The sequence below is a fragment of the Dermacentor silvarum genome, chromosome 8, assembly GCF_013339745.2.
Source record: "Dermacentor silvarum isolate Dsil-2018 chromosome 8, BIME_Dsil_1.4, whole genome shotgun sequence".
NCBI classification, from domain to species: Eukaryota; Metazoa; Arthropoda; class Arachnida; order Ixodida; family Ixodidae; genus Dermacentor; species Dermacentor silvarum.
In genome coordinates, this window is record NC_051161.1 from 44,626,234 (window position 1) to 44,640,031 (window position 13,798).

Consider the following 13,798-nt stretch of genomic DNA (forward strand, 5'->3'; position numbering starts at 1 on the left):
CGTGACGGCCCCGTCGCATAGTTCACCTGCTCCGCGGTGGGAAAAATTCAGTCTTCGAGACCTTGCCATTGGCAGCAACGAAAATTGATTTGCTGCACGTGTGCACTTAGCACGCTTTACGCCCTCCATTAGCAATCACTCTTTTGTGTTGGTTAGCAGTTCATCTGATGTATATTGTATGTTATGCGAGCAACCTTCCGTCATGGAGTCACCGCATTTTTTCCCTGAATAAGTGTGATATCATCATCATCATAATCGTCGTCATCGTCATCATCATCATCATCATCTTTTCCATAAGTCTTTGGAGTAGTCATGTGGTACAACGAAATATTGAGTATCGTGGCCTATTCTCTGAGCGATTGTTCTCTTATCATGAGCAGCAGCCCACGAGTTGAGCACGAAGATTGTCCGCTCGAAAGACACCTTCGCTGCGTTGTTGCGCCAGAGCAGCTGGTGCAATAGCGCCCTTGGTTTACTCGCCTACTTGGAGACACGAGTTCCTTAATTCCCTCATCACCAACAAGTGCGAGTTAACCGCCTCACTCTCGGCAGCACCGCTTCTTGGCACGACAATACTCCAATCAAGTCGCTGTCATGCACGTTCTTTTGCGCGATTGATAAATAAATAGTCAATGCTTCTTATATGTAAGGGTCGAAACAGTATATAGATGCCAACGTGACTTGACACACGAGGGCAGTGACAAGCGCGGACTATAGCTAACACGTGACAAAACCGGAAGCTTATAGACGTCCAGTGCAAGGCTCCGAGCGACGCTGCGTGCGATGCAGCCCTTCAATGCTTGACGCAATTTGGAGACGCACGCCGTTCAACAAACGCTTCCCTGCGCAAGGATGAAATTGTGCACGACTGACAAGGTGTCACCGCGGAAGCTCAGGCAAAGGCCGTACGAACGCCGCTGTGATGTGATGGTCGATGCGACGAGAAGCATCAAAATCGTTCACGACGTGGCTGTCGACGTCTCGGCTGTCCTTCTGTCGTCTGTTATCTTTCTTTTGTGCGCGCAATACAGCTGGGGGGTCTTTCATTATATAGGCGTTAACGGGCTCTCAACTATAAAGGTTTCAAGAATCTCCTCTGGTTTGCCTTGCGCGATCGGGACGCCTGAGCACCCACTGCCGTTGTGGAAAGTTAGCGAAATTCCGTGTACAATATGTCAACTAGTATACCCTCCTGAAACCCGAACACAACTATGAGGTATAATCGCTCTTCAATGTGGTTTTTATTGTCTACTGTTATGTGATGAGCTTGAAAAATAATTTTTAAAATTTCAGTGCACGGTTAGATGTCAAAGCTGCATGAAAAAAATGACTATCTCCCCCATCTCCTCATGTTTGCTATGGTAAAAACTGCATTTCATTGCTTAAACACATAGATCAAGACGGTACTATGTGTAATACATTGCCATGTTGCTGTCGCGTCCGCTATTTTCACGCAATCTCAGTGATTTCGAAGCACACCTCAAGGTTGATTTCGGCCGTCTGGGACGACACAGAGGTTTAGATAAATTGAGTATCAATTTTTCCGAAAGCGGGTGACTAGAATATGAGTAAACCACTTCGTTAACGTTACACATGCGCCGCACTTCATATCAAGAATGAATATTTTGCGTAATCGTTTCCGAGTGAATTTCTAAAAAAAATGTTGAAGGCAATGTGCAATGTATCGTACAACGGGTCTTGGGAGGATACAAAAGAAAAAGAAGGAGTGCTACGTTCGTATAACACCCAACAAACAAAGAGGAAATTTCTGAATGTATGCATAAAAAGCTGAGCAGCGTCGTCGTTCGAAACCCGAAAGCACGGAACTCAAAGAATGGCAGATTTTTTTTTTTTTTTGAAAATATGTATCTTTATATTGATGGGGAGCTGTTAATGTGTCAGTTTTTCATAACCGAGGAAATCAGTCCTTTACAGTGCCACACACTAATGTCTCCCACGTCTTGTTACTGTGGAATGCCATCAAGCGACCGACCAAGCCACGATACTATTGTGCTGAGTATCTGCTCATAGAGAACTTTTGTTCTCCATGTTAATGGCAAATATGCTAAAGATTGCCAATTAATCCAATGCCTTGAAGGACAGCGAAAAAGGAAAATTGAAAGATTGACGTTGCTTTGAAGAGAGAAAGCATAAGACCTAATGTCTACTAGCGTCAGTGTCTATTTGTGAAGCAGAGGCCATTCTAGCCCAATAACAAGTTTTCTTTTTCTTTTCTTCAACCACACCATGATCCTATTTTCTTGCCTTTTCTTCTGTCTCCTTTTCCCGCCCTCCTGCTCTTAAACATTTCTGTCCCCGATCCCTTTCCGTATGCAAAGTAGCGTATAGGTGGATATAAACATGCCAGCAAATGTATCTGCCTTTTGACTAAAGGGCTCACTCTCTCTCTCTTTGTCCATTATGCCAAGCGCCCCGTGGAGGTCACGGTTGTTGCTGTGGAGAAACGAAAGGCGAAGGGTAAATGTGCTACACGAATGAAATAAGCAGCGCTTGGTTAAAACAGGAGAGAGAGAGAGGGGGGAGATTAATCGGTCGGTAGCACGCAGCATCGCCATCGAAATCCCTGCGGGCGCAAGAAACGTTGGCTCTTTCAAAAAGAAGCCGGGCGTCTCATTGGTACATGGCTGAAATCAAGCATCCAGAGATCTCGAGTAACACTTTGATATCTCTCATAGCTTACCACGCTATGCATGTTGTACAATGCAAGAAAACTTGATTTCGTGGCTAAAGCTATGACCCGCAAATACTGGTGTCCTCCCAACCTCCCAATATGTCATCTTCCCACAGTTGATCCATCCCTAAAGCTACAAGTACCATCAAATGTTTCCCGCTCTGAGGCGACATTGTTGTGCCGCCTCTGGCTCGGGATGCCGTTTACAAAAGCCTATTCTTGTTCCGCATCGGAACGGGTGACACGTCCGGCCATGTGAGACTCATGTGGAACAACAGAAACGATTCAACGCATTTTGCTTCTCTGTCCCCGGTACGACGTCGAGCGTGAACCTCCCCGGGCGGCATTGAACCGCCTGGACTCTAGACCATTTACGGAAATAAAGATACTTGGACTATGGCAAACCGGACGTGCGTCTTGTTAATATCCGTGCATTTCCTCTCTTCTGTTTCTCTCGCTCTCTCTCACGTTGTACGCGGTGCATTCGTCGATCGTCCTCGAATGACAACTGCGCGAACAAATGCTCATTATCGGCCCTTGGAGCGCCGTTTCTTCCACAATACGACCAGCAGAAACTCGCTTTTTCCGATGCCCCTTTGGCGCAACAGATCACAATGCGTTAGCATCGTGATCCGCTACGACTGCGACGGAGAGTACGACTGCGGCTCCTAAAATTTTTATTTTCGCAGTTAGAACACTGGAACCGATTGGAGATTCCGGTGCTGCCATCTTTTATAGTCTTCGTCCTCTTTTTATTTATTTATGTTTTTTTTTATTTATGCGCGAGTGCCACGCTCCTTCCCCGTTCGACGTTGTCAAAAGAATGCAATGAATTACCTTTTCTATTTTTTCTAGTCGAGTGATATTGAGAATGGCGCCAACATTCATCCTTAAGGAAGGTTCGCAGGCACTACTGCCAACCTGCGACACGTGACACACAAGCACCCATCACTTAATTGCCTACCGAAAGTGAGCCGGCGCTGTATAGTCCAAATGATGTCAACAATTAACGTTGCTGCATTCAACGATGAACAAAGCGGCTACAGAGCGATATCATATCGCGTATTCCACTTCACAGAGCTTCCTACTCTACATTATAGCTTAGGTGCCCGTTCCCCGTTAGTCAGCACAAATAGTCCCATGTACGCGCCGCTGGAAATACATCTCCTCTCACCCCTAATACACACACATACACTGGCTTCACACAATCACGCATGTCTTTTCAAGCATCTGTAGTGGACTCTCGCAGGTCTGCTCATTCCTTTCTCACTTGCCTCTCCCTGTTGTTTGCAAATCATCCGCCTTTTCATTTCACGGTATCTTCGCAACCCCGCTCCTCCGAGGCAGGAGAGCGTCGTATACACGGCACTTTCCGAAGGCTGTTTCCAGCCCGTCTCTCAAGAGTGTCCCTGCTTATATTTTTCCGCCCTCTTACATATGACAAAACTAATAGCCGCAAATCTGCATGCGTAAACATCGCACGGAAAAATCTGCCATCCTTGCTTTGTGCAGCGTATAGGCATATCGCCTGGACACTGCTTTTCGTTCCCAGGGAGAGAGTACTACAGTCCGAGCGACGGGTACAGCTACGAGCCAGCGAGTGGCACTACAACGCCACCACCCCCTTCAATCCCCCTCTCCAACCCTTCTTCTCGCTCCGACTCTGTCCCCCCACCAGCGTTCTCGAACGCCCTTGGGCAGTGAAGGGAGGCAAGGTACATAGGAGCAGGCGCGGTGTGGCTGAAGACCACGTCGCGCGTCCTCGTTCCAATTCCGGTCGCTCTCGCTCGCTTCCTCATCAGAGACATCTCGGCGCGGTCACCGCCGCCGCCGCCGCTTCTTTTCCCCGCCCAGGCAAATTAAATGGCGAAGGTCAGCGGAGCGGAACCGCCGACGTGGCTCCGTCAAGCTTATACGCTCGGCCGCCATGAATATGCGCGGTGCATCATTAGCGGCGCGCCGGCCACCACAGCTGGGGCTGCCGTGCTGCGTCGGCCCGAGCCGGCGAGACGCTGCTTCGGCGTGGCGACCGGATAAACGCCGCGCCGCTGTGCGAGCCCCGGGAGGTTCATAACAACGACTCCTGGAGTGGCAGGCACCTGCTCCAGCGTTCAGTGGCAGGCACCTGCTCCAGCGTTCAGGTGACACCGCGGGTATTCCGATCGGTGAACCTGTACTTGGTTCACGAGAACAAGTGTCACGCAATCAGAGAAGCGCATGTGTTCACGAAACATTCTCTTTCTCTGTTATGTTCCAGCCTCCCCGTTTTCATGTGTAAGGTTGCCAACCGGACGCTTTTCCGGTTAACTGCACCTACACGTTTCTTCTCTTTCGTATTCTACTTTTTTTTTTTTCGATTCAAGAACTCCTGGCCGTCACCTAGGCGGGACCTTTAGCCCGTCCCACCAAATCTCAGTACTTACAATAAATAAAGTCCTCCTCTTCCTTTGTGTATGTCTCTTGTACATGGTAGATACCAATATGAAAGAGAACAGCTGACTTCCGTTCAATGTAGAATTTTCACAATTCCCGCTCTGCAACCGATAAAGCTCCATGGCGGGAATTTCTTCACCCGCAAAACTATACTGCAAGCGGAAGTGAGTGCTGTTCTGACATACACATTTGCTGGAATCGCTGTTTGAACGCAATGTGTACATCTCGGACCACATCGGGAACGATGCCTTTCCAGCATTCTTCGCGACGACACCCTTGAACGACATCAAAACTCCATGCACTTATTTAAGTTATCTTTGTCATTGATTCACTGAACATACCCCGGCCGTGCAAAGGAGCAGCTGTCAGCATTTTATGGAGTAAATATCCTCCATTTGCTGTAATTTTGTTTAATTACTCTCACAGAAGTTTACGCAGAGCACAGTTGTAAATCGGGCTCTGTGCTCACTGCGTAGCCGTATTATTCTGCGCCAATGTATTGATAAAATTATACTACGCAGTGCTTCTTGCATCTGCAATTTTTTCTTCTTTTTTTATCCTTCCATATACGCTGGCGTCGAATGAGCATATTTAATTAAATGGTCGGCATAAGCTTCTCTTACGCCCCTGACAGTCATTGCGAAAAAAAAAATTGTATTACAAGATCTGTACGAAATGATGCGTCGAAATGCAGAAAGTAAAGAAATTTACGAGGGCGTACAGAGGGGCCAGAATGCGACAAAAAATGGTCCGCTGTTGGGCTTACATTGGAGCCGCGTTCTGTGCTGCTTGCAAGTGCGTCTTGGTGTCATATATATATATATATATATATATATATATATCTTTAAACTGTCATCGGCTGCTAAAAAACACAACTTGGTTAAGCGAGGTCCATCGTAGTTGACGATAAAATTTATCACGAGTTTATTCGGTCACAGTTAACTCGTTACACATCACACGACTCGAAATTACAGAAGAGAGAGAGAGAAGTCATAAGGGAAAGGCCGGGAGGTGGACCAGGCTGATACCTTTTCCGTTTCGGGTGTGTATGTTTCTAGCCTCTTGTAGCTTCTTTCGTAGACCGATCCCGAGTATAGTTCTGTCTAAGGATGTGCCAAAATCGATGATGATTATGATGATGATGAACTATATCCTTGTTCTGAGAGTCGCACTGATGAAGACGATAATGATGATGGCGATGATTGAGATCATTGTGATGGTTATGGTGATGGCAGTGGCGATGACGGCGATTATGATGGTCATATAGATGACGATGCTCATGATAATTAATTGATGACAAAAAGTTGGAAGGCGATTCAACCTCCAGTTGACGCCGATCAAAAGTTGTCGCTCCCGCCGGCGACTCTCGCAATATAATCATAAGGTTCACACACGCTATGCTCAACTCCAACTCGCCAGGAAGACATTGTCTTTCATCGACTTCAACTGAAGATTGAATCGCCTTCCAACTTCTCTAAATTCCTGCGCACGGACCTGCGCTGTCGCAAGGGTGTACCTGCCCCGACGAAAACGAAGTCTCCTTGTCGAAACATTGGCTCCCGGCTGAGGTTTCCTATAGTCTAACTCAACGTTAAACACATCACGTGGTCTGGTTTCGCTGATCACGTGATCACGTGGCTGATCAGCCGCATATCAGCTGCGGCTGATGTACGGCAGGGGTGAAGCGGGTCCAGTTCTGGTATTACATCATACGAGTGATTTACTGAAATTTTCTCGCATAAAACGCCGAAACAGATTTACAGTGTCCCGGTGCCCACGGTATAAGCTAAAGCCTGCGGTTTCACTTTTGGGACGTGACTTCCACTCCAGAGGCGTCTTTACAACCTCCTTTCGCTGAGCCTCCCCCCCTCCGCCGTCATCTGCCTTACACAATCGGATGGAGCTGGCCAAAAATCCCTTTGCGCCGGGTCCGCCTTGTCAACTTCGGCTTGTTGATTCATTGCCTCGCACGCGCCGCGGCCGGTCGTCAATGCGAGTCGTTTGCGCGGGGTTTGCACAAGAGCAGTTGATGCACGCGTGCCGCGTCGGCCGATTGTAAACAAAGAATGGGCACGTTGTGTTGGCGGATGTCGGCGTAATAGAGGTGCACTTTACCCTCTTCTGCGCGGTCAATCTGCGCGGATTTAATTGCAGCCGAAGGCCCATTGTTGCTCCCCTCAATTGGCTCGATAACGGCGCATGACGTCACTCCTGAGCGCGAGCTGACGCGTGGCGCGAGGTTAAACGGGGTTTTCCCTTAGCTATACTGATGACACCTATAGGTTTGCTAGTTACGAAGAGCGCATACTGTAGTTGCTGCATTCTCCAATATGTGCACAAAAATGGCACTTTACCTTAAGTATAATGGTAAGAGCCGCTCGGACATGGATGTTTTTGGTATATTTCGCAAGGTGGTAAGTTGACATACGTCATATTAATATTTACAGTGGCAACAAGTAACTATCTTTCTGCGCCAGAATTGCGCCGGGACGAATGGTTGTGGCTGGTTCGTTACTCCCCAAAACTACGAACCTCGATATACGATTCCCTATTTTCTTTTTTCTTTTTTTTTCTTAAAGTGCACCACTGTGTCTGCGTTCACCCCCGCCGCCGTACAGACTCCTGGCTGACATCCAACTCTGTAGAGCCGGTATAACGCCAACGTGAGAAACAAAAATTACATATTATTGGTTTATTTTTTTTTATTCGGGCATTTAAGTCATTTTCTATATTCGAATGAGATATAGGCCTGCGCAAGGTAACATTTTACTTGATAATCATTGATAATTGAGTTTCAAAGCAAATTTAGGGCTCCGACACACGTTGCGTTTACATTTACATTACATTTACATTTAATATCGACATATACATTTGCATTTACATTTGATAGCACACGTTCGCCCGTCGCAGTACAAAAAAAAAAAAAAAAAAAAACACCGCGGAACTCTCATTAACAGCTTCGCTGTAAAGCATGCCAACCCGCGCGTCAATGTGGATGCTCCCTCTTCAGCGAATTCACATCAGAAGACCCTAAACAGGGCAACAGCGCAAGAAACAGGACGAAAGAGAAGAAGGACCAACGGAGCTTTTTTGTCCTGTCCCATGCACTGTTCTGTTTAGCTTCAAAATGTACCAACCGGCCCAAGCCTTTTACGGAACAAAACTTATCCATAGCCAGAGCAATGCACAAGACACGAGCAAATATACATTGAATATGCAATGAGGGACAAAGAGTTCACATTTGTTGTCCAATACATTTAGCGTTGTTGCCACGCAGCCAGTAAGATACTTCACAAGCATGCGCCTAGATCTCGCATATAGTCTAGAACATGAAGTCGGGCTCATTTGCTATCCCGGGTAATGTTGCGGCCTCATCGACGCTATAACACTTTAAAATGCGCATGTACCTCTCCCATATAGTCGATAACAGTGAGCTCTTTTGTTAAGCGATCATTCGCCACTGTGTAAACAGCGGTGGCGACAACGCGAGCGACGTTGAACAATCGTCTTCGCGCACTTCACTAACATATATTGTCCTATACGATCCGTGGCACGCACTCAACACAGATTATGTTCAATACGCCACTAAGACATATATGAACCTGAACTATACCTAACTAGTTATCTGCATCGTTACTAGGCCGCGCCCTTTAGCCGAGTAGAGCAACACAGGACCGTTAGACTGGCTTCGGCACAGGCACCTCCGCTTCGCTATCTGTGAAACATCAGGATTCACATCAAGCCACACGGTCAGCCTAGTTGAAACTTAACGAGCTTCAATCGGTGCTTAATTATAATCCGCCACACCCGCGCAGCATTGGAGAACGTAAATCAAGCCACCTTTACGAACGCACCTCAAATTTGCGTTGTGGATCATACCCCGAGATATCGAACAGGGCCATCGGACCAAGCAAGGCTGAAAGCTGTTTGCGGACCCGACTCTTCGACATCTTTGCGCCTATCCGCTTCCTGCAAGCCTTGCGTTTAAAATGATACCTATCGGCTTGCTGAACACCTTTTCTTAGAGATAAAGAAAATGAAGGAACGGTTTTGACAGTGGTGAATTCGAAATCTCAGCGGTCCTCTGTGCTCGGAATAGCAGTTTGCGTCATTCTGATGCTTGTATGATGTGTAAGGGGGCGATAAGCGCTTGAGATGTCGTAGACGTGTTATAGACATACGCATACGCAAGGCAACAGACCATCTTTTTTAATCAGCAACTGGTGGTATTTCTGTAAGGATTATCCCGTGCTTCTAACCGCAGCAGCCGTTAAAGCTATCTAGGTCGTTATGAAAAAGAGCAATTTCGTGACGGAGAGTGAAGCGAACCAGTTGAAAGCGGCCTTCACCTGACTATCTGGTAACCTCGGCAAATTGAAACTGTGTAGCTGAGTAAAACAAGAACAGTGGCGTGAAGAAAGTCTAGAATGTTGAAAAGGTATCACTGGCCCGGCAATTTACCTACACCATCTAGGATTAATCTTCTTTCATTATTAGATGTGAAACACCAGAAGTTTGGCTTCAGAAATGGCCTGCTATCGCGAAATCTTAGGAAAATGACGAAAAAAAAAATGATGAAAATACGAAACACTGCACAATGTCTATAGAATATAAAAAATAGCGAAACATTGACAAAGTCCATAGATAACGGAGAATAAAGAGAGAGAGAGAAAACAAAAGAAAGATTATAAGGCTATAAGGACAGCACAAGCATAAACACATTATGGAAACATAGAGCATATAAATGCTGTACACAAGAAACTATACTTACCAAGTTACTGTCCAAGATAAAATCCAGTTGAGCCTTGAGCGCCTCTGCTTGTGGGGTGCACGACCAGGGTCCAAGCACGTTTTGCACGGAAATAGGGCGCCGATCTGTGGGTCCCACGGAGGAAGGAAACCCAGGAGAGGCTCCGGCCAGCACGGAGGTATTGGAGAAAGTGTGGCGGAAGTCACGTGCTGTTTTTCCCAAAGGAGCACTGGGACGGGTACCCCAAATGTCAACGTTGCCATAGCAACCACGATCCTGAAGCTTTCGCTGCTGCTATCGGCCTCTGCAAAGTGAGATAAGATTTTTCCGACGGTGTCTTTCTCGCAGCACCTTTTGTTCGCGAGAAAAGCTGACTTTAGAGTGTGGTGTGTGAGCTTGAAAATTGTGTTTTGAAGGTCGGTGAGTGTGAGTGTCAGAAAGCAACAGATAGACTCAAGCAATCACGGCGCGGGTCTTCGCTTTCTTCTTCAACGTGCCACGGAAAAACACAGGAGCGCGTCTGCTTCACTAAAACTGCTACTGAAGTTTCGTAGGCTTTGTTTAGAAGCGCGTCAGCAGCACACACTTCCGGCGGCTCGTAACAATGCAAGTTCAAAGTTCGCGCCCATCTGCTCCGCCGAGCTGTGGAACCCCTGATTGGAGGCTCAAAGGGATATGGCACAACAACATGGCTGCACTTCCGGCTTCAAAAACGTGACGTCAGGGCCTCTCCTGTTTTGTTTCTTTCCTATGGTGGGTCCTCTTTTTTTTTTTTTTTTTTTTTGTCTCTGATTTTGTACTCCCGGTTTGGCCAGACTGTTTACGAGCGGCTGCTTACATCCAATGAGCCTTGGCTCAAGCGGCGTCTCCAGTAGTCCCAGTTAATCGGGGACGACAAATCAAAGAGACCCATTACGTTATGTAGCATCGGGTTAGAAATCATGGAGGAAGAAAATATACTAGGAGAGTGCATTACGTCAACGCAACCAGCCTTGACCAGACAGAGAAATTACTTCATTCTGGGACAAAAGAATCCGGCAAATCCCACGCCCTATGGGAATCGATGTTATGCGAAGCAGTGTGCGGGGAGCCTACCAAGTTAACGAAACGATCATGAGAGCACCAAGAAGTAGGCGGCTCTTTCATGACCTACATGACACCCATGTCACGACATTCACGTCATGAGTCCTCAGGAGTCCCTTTAGCTACACCTAAGAGACCTTCGGGCGAAAGCTTTAGTCATGCTCATGAATATGACTTCTACCATCATCCTTTAGTGTTTCCTTCACTTGTACCGACGTCCGAACCCATTCCAGTGGTTTTTGAGTGTTAATCATCTTTCGCTGAGTCATTGTCATTTTGCTGAGTCAGGCTCATGACTATGACTTCTACCAGCATCCTTTAGTGTTTGCTTTCCTTAGTACCCACATCCGAATCCATTTCAGTGGTTTTTGAGTGTTAATATTTTTTTCGCTGAGTCATTGTCAATTTTTGCTGAGTCATGCTCATGACTACGATTTATACCATCGTCCTTTAGTGTTCCCTTCCCTTAGTGCCCACGTCCGAACCCATTCCAGTGGTTTTTGAGTGTTAATCACCTTTCTCTGAGTCATTCTCATTTTTGCTGAGTCATGCTCATGACTATTACTTCTACCAGCATCCTGTAGTGTTTCCATCACTTAGTACCCACGTCCGAACCCATTTCAGTGGTTTTTGAGTGCTATACTTTTTCGCTGGGTTATTACATGACTTACATGACACACATGTCTTGAAATTTTTATCATGACCTATCACTTTTGTTCGTCATACACTCCTGTCATAACCCGCCGGGGTGGCTCAGTCAGCTAAGCCGTTGCGCTCCTGAGCACGAGGTCGCGGGATTGAATCCCGGCCCCGGCGGCCGCATTTCGATGGAGGCGAAATGCAAAAACACCCGTGTGCTTGCGTTGTAGTGCACGTTAAAGAACCCCAGGTGGTCAAAATTAATCCGGAGCCCTCCACTACGGCGTGCCTCATAATCAGAACTGGTTTTGACACGTAAAACCCTAGAAAAGAAGAAGAACTCCTGTCATAATATATCAATTTTGGTATCTACCAAGTTAACGAAACGGCCATATGAGAGCACCAAGACGTAGGCGGCTGTTTCATGACACGCATGCCCTGATATTCATGTCATGACATATCATTTATGTTCGTCATATGCTCTTGGCATAGTATGCCAATTTTGGTACTTGAAAAGTTAACGAAACAACTATGAGAGCACAAAGTCGTAGGCGGCTAGATAGATAAATACGGTCAAAGTAGCCAAGTTCGCCAAGAAATGCTTCGCATTTAAAAAAAAAATTCATCGATGCCCTCAGTCCAGAGCGTCACTAGCCTTGGCAAGCGACTTCTCCGAGAAGCCATTCGCTTTGCTTTTTTTTTTTTTTTTCTCGCGGTATTGGTCAGACACGTGAACTCTGAGACTCAGCGTATTGGCCGGGAATGTTTGGTTTCCGGTAGTTTTTAATCAATAGGCACTTGTTCGGCCGCACTGCCGTAGCTGTGCTTGCAGAGCGGGAGCGCTACAACCTAAACACTAAGGAAAAGTGCGCCACCCTTAAGGGTGTTTTCGCGTGAATATAACTCACATTATTACACCCATAGAAAGGGTTGTTTAAGCGAACTAATACACTCATTTGAAAGGGGCATTTCTTGACATTGCACCATGTCCCCCAATATGTGTTTTTGCCGAAATGAACGCTCCGTTTTATTTTTACAGCGATATATTGTGTTCTAACACTCCCCTAGAGTTTCGGACGTCCGCCCAAGTAACCCCGAAATGTTTTCAGATATTTTTATTTTAAAAAATATAACCGAAGAAAAAAGCATCGCATGCAGTCTCGATTTGAACTGCGGGCCTACAGATTGCCGGTCGAAAGTGCTACCTTCCGACCACTCCACTTTTTTTATTTCTTTATTTCCGACACTATCAAAAGGAATATTTCTGCACCATTTCTGCATCATTAGGGCCATATCTGCACCTTAAGAGTGCAGAAGCGCCTCTAGCTGCTCGGATAGACTGACGCCATGCTCTTCAGTGCTTCAGTTTATGTTTAAATCAGTACCAAGGTAAAACAAATTAAGTGGAGCTAACAGTATGAAAGGTAGGAAGAGGAGGAGTGGACAAAGTAGTAGCGCCTTTCCACTTTAGGACCGGGGCGTGCCCCCTTCTCCACCACAAATGCTGTGTTATCTTATCGGTAGTAGATTGCTCTGCATGCACTTGAAAATTTTGTTCCAGCCGATACTGAATGAAACAGCGCTAGGCTTAGTACGCATAGCATTGCGCCGTCCCCAATGTTACACCATAAAGAACATGCACCTGAGGCACTATGATTGGCTGACGCGCTATGATTCGATGACAATTGCCAGCTTATCTATAAAACAACACCGAGCTGAAACAACTCAAATGAACTCCGAGGTAAAAAGCCTAACGTGGGACATGAAATAAAATAAGTTATGTCTTTCTGCTTCACCACTGGGGGACGCCATGTACAGTACATGGCGTAGCAGGTTGACATCCATAGCCGACTGTGACTATATGACGTGCTCGAACAATGAATGACTTGGCGCGAACCGCTGGGAAATGAGCACATGTGGCTTTTCACTTGCTTGAAATGTTGAAGTGGCCGGACACTTTTAAATGCTGCAAGGTATGCATGTTTTGCATCACAACCCTATTTAGCACCCCCTTAAATTGATAAAATGATGGACTAAGGGTGTTTTGCTAACGATCGCACCCATTTTCAAAATTTACAGCAAGAATGTTGTCTCGACGTCAAATCCATCCTTGGGTGGAGGGGGGAGGGGGGTGATAATTTTTTAGAGTGTGTGCACTCATAAACAAAGTTCGCACCCTTTGGGGCCTATATTGTCCCACA

The 13,798-nt window shown here is 46.5% G+C and overlaps 1 protein-coding gene across 1 annotated transcript in view; it reads right to left on the reverse strand.

The window, feature by feature from the left end:
* Positions 1-10,797, reverse strand: part of LOC119462652 (adult-specific rigid cuticular protein 15.5) — a 56,947-nt gene extending 46,150 nt beyond the window's left edge. The window contains exon 1 of the mRNA XM_037723966.2: positions 9,897-10,797. The gene's annotated coding sequence lies outside the window, so the exon portion shown is untranslated. The remainder of the gene's footprint in view (positions 1-9,896) is intronic.
* Positions 10,798-13,798: the final 3,001 nt, after the last annotated feature.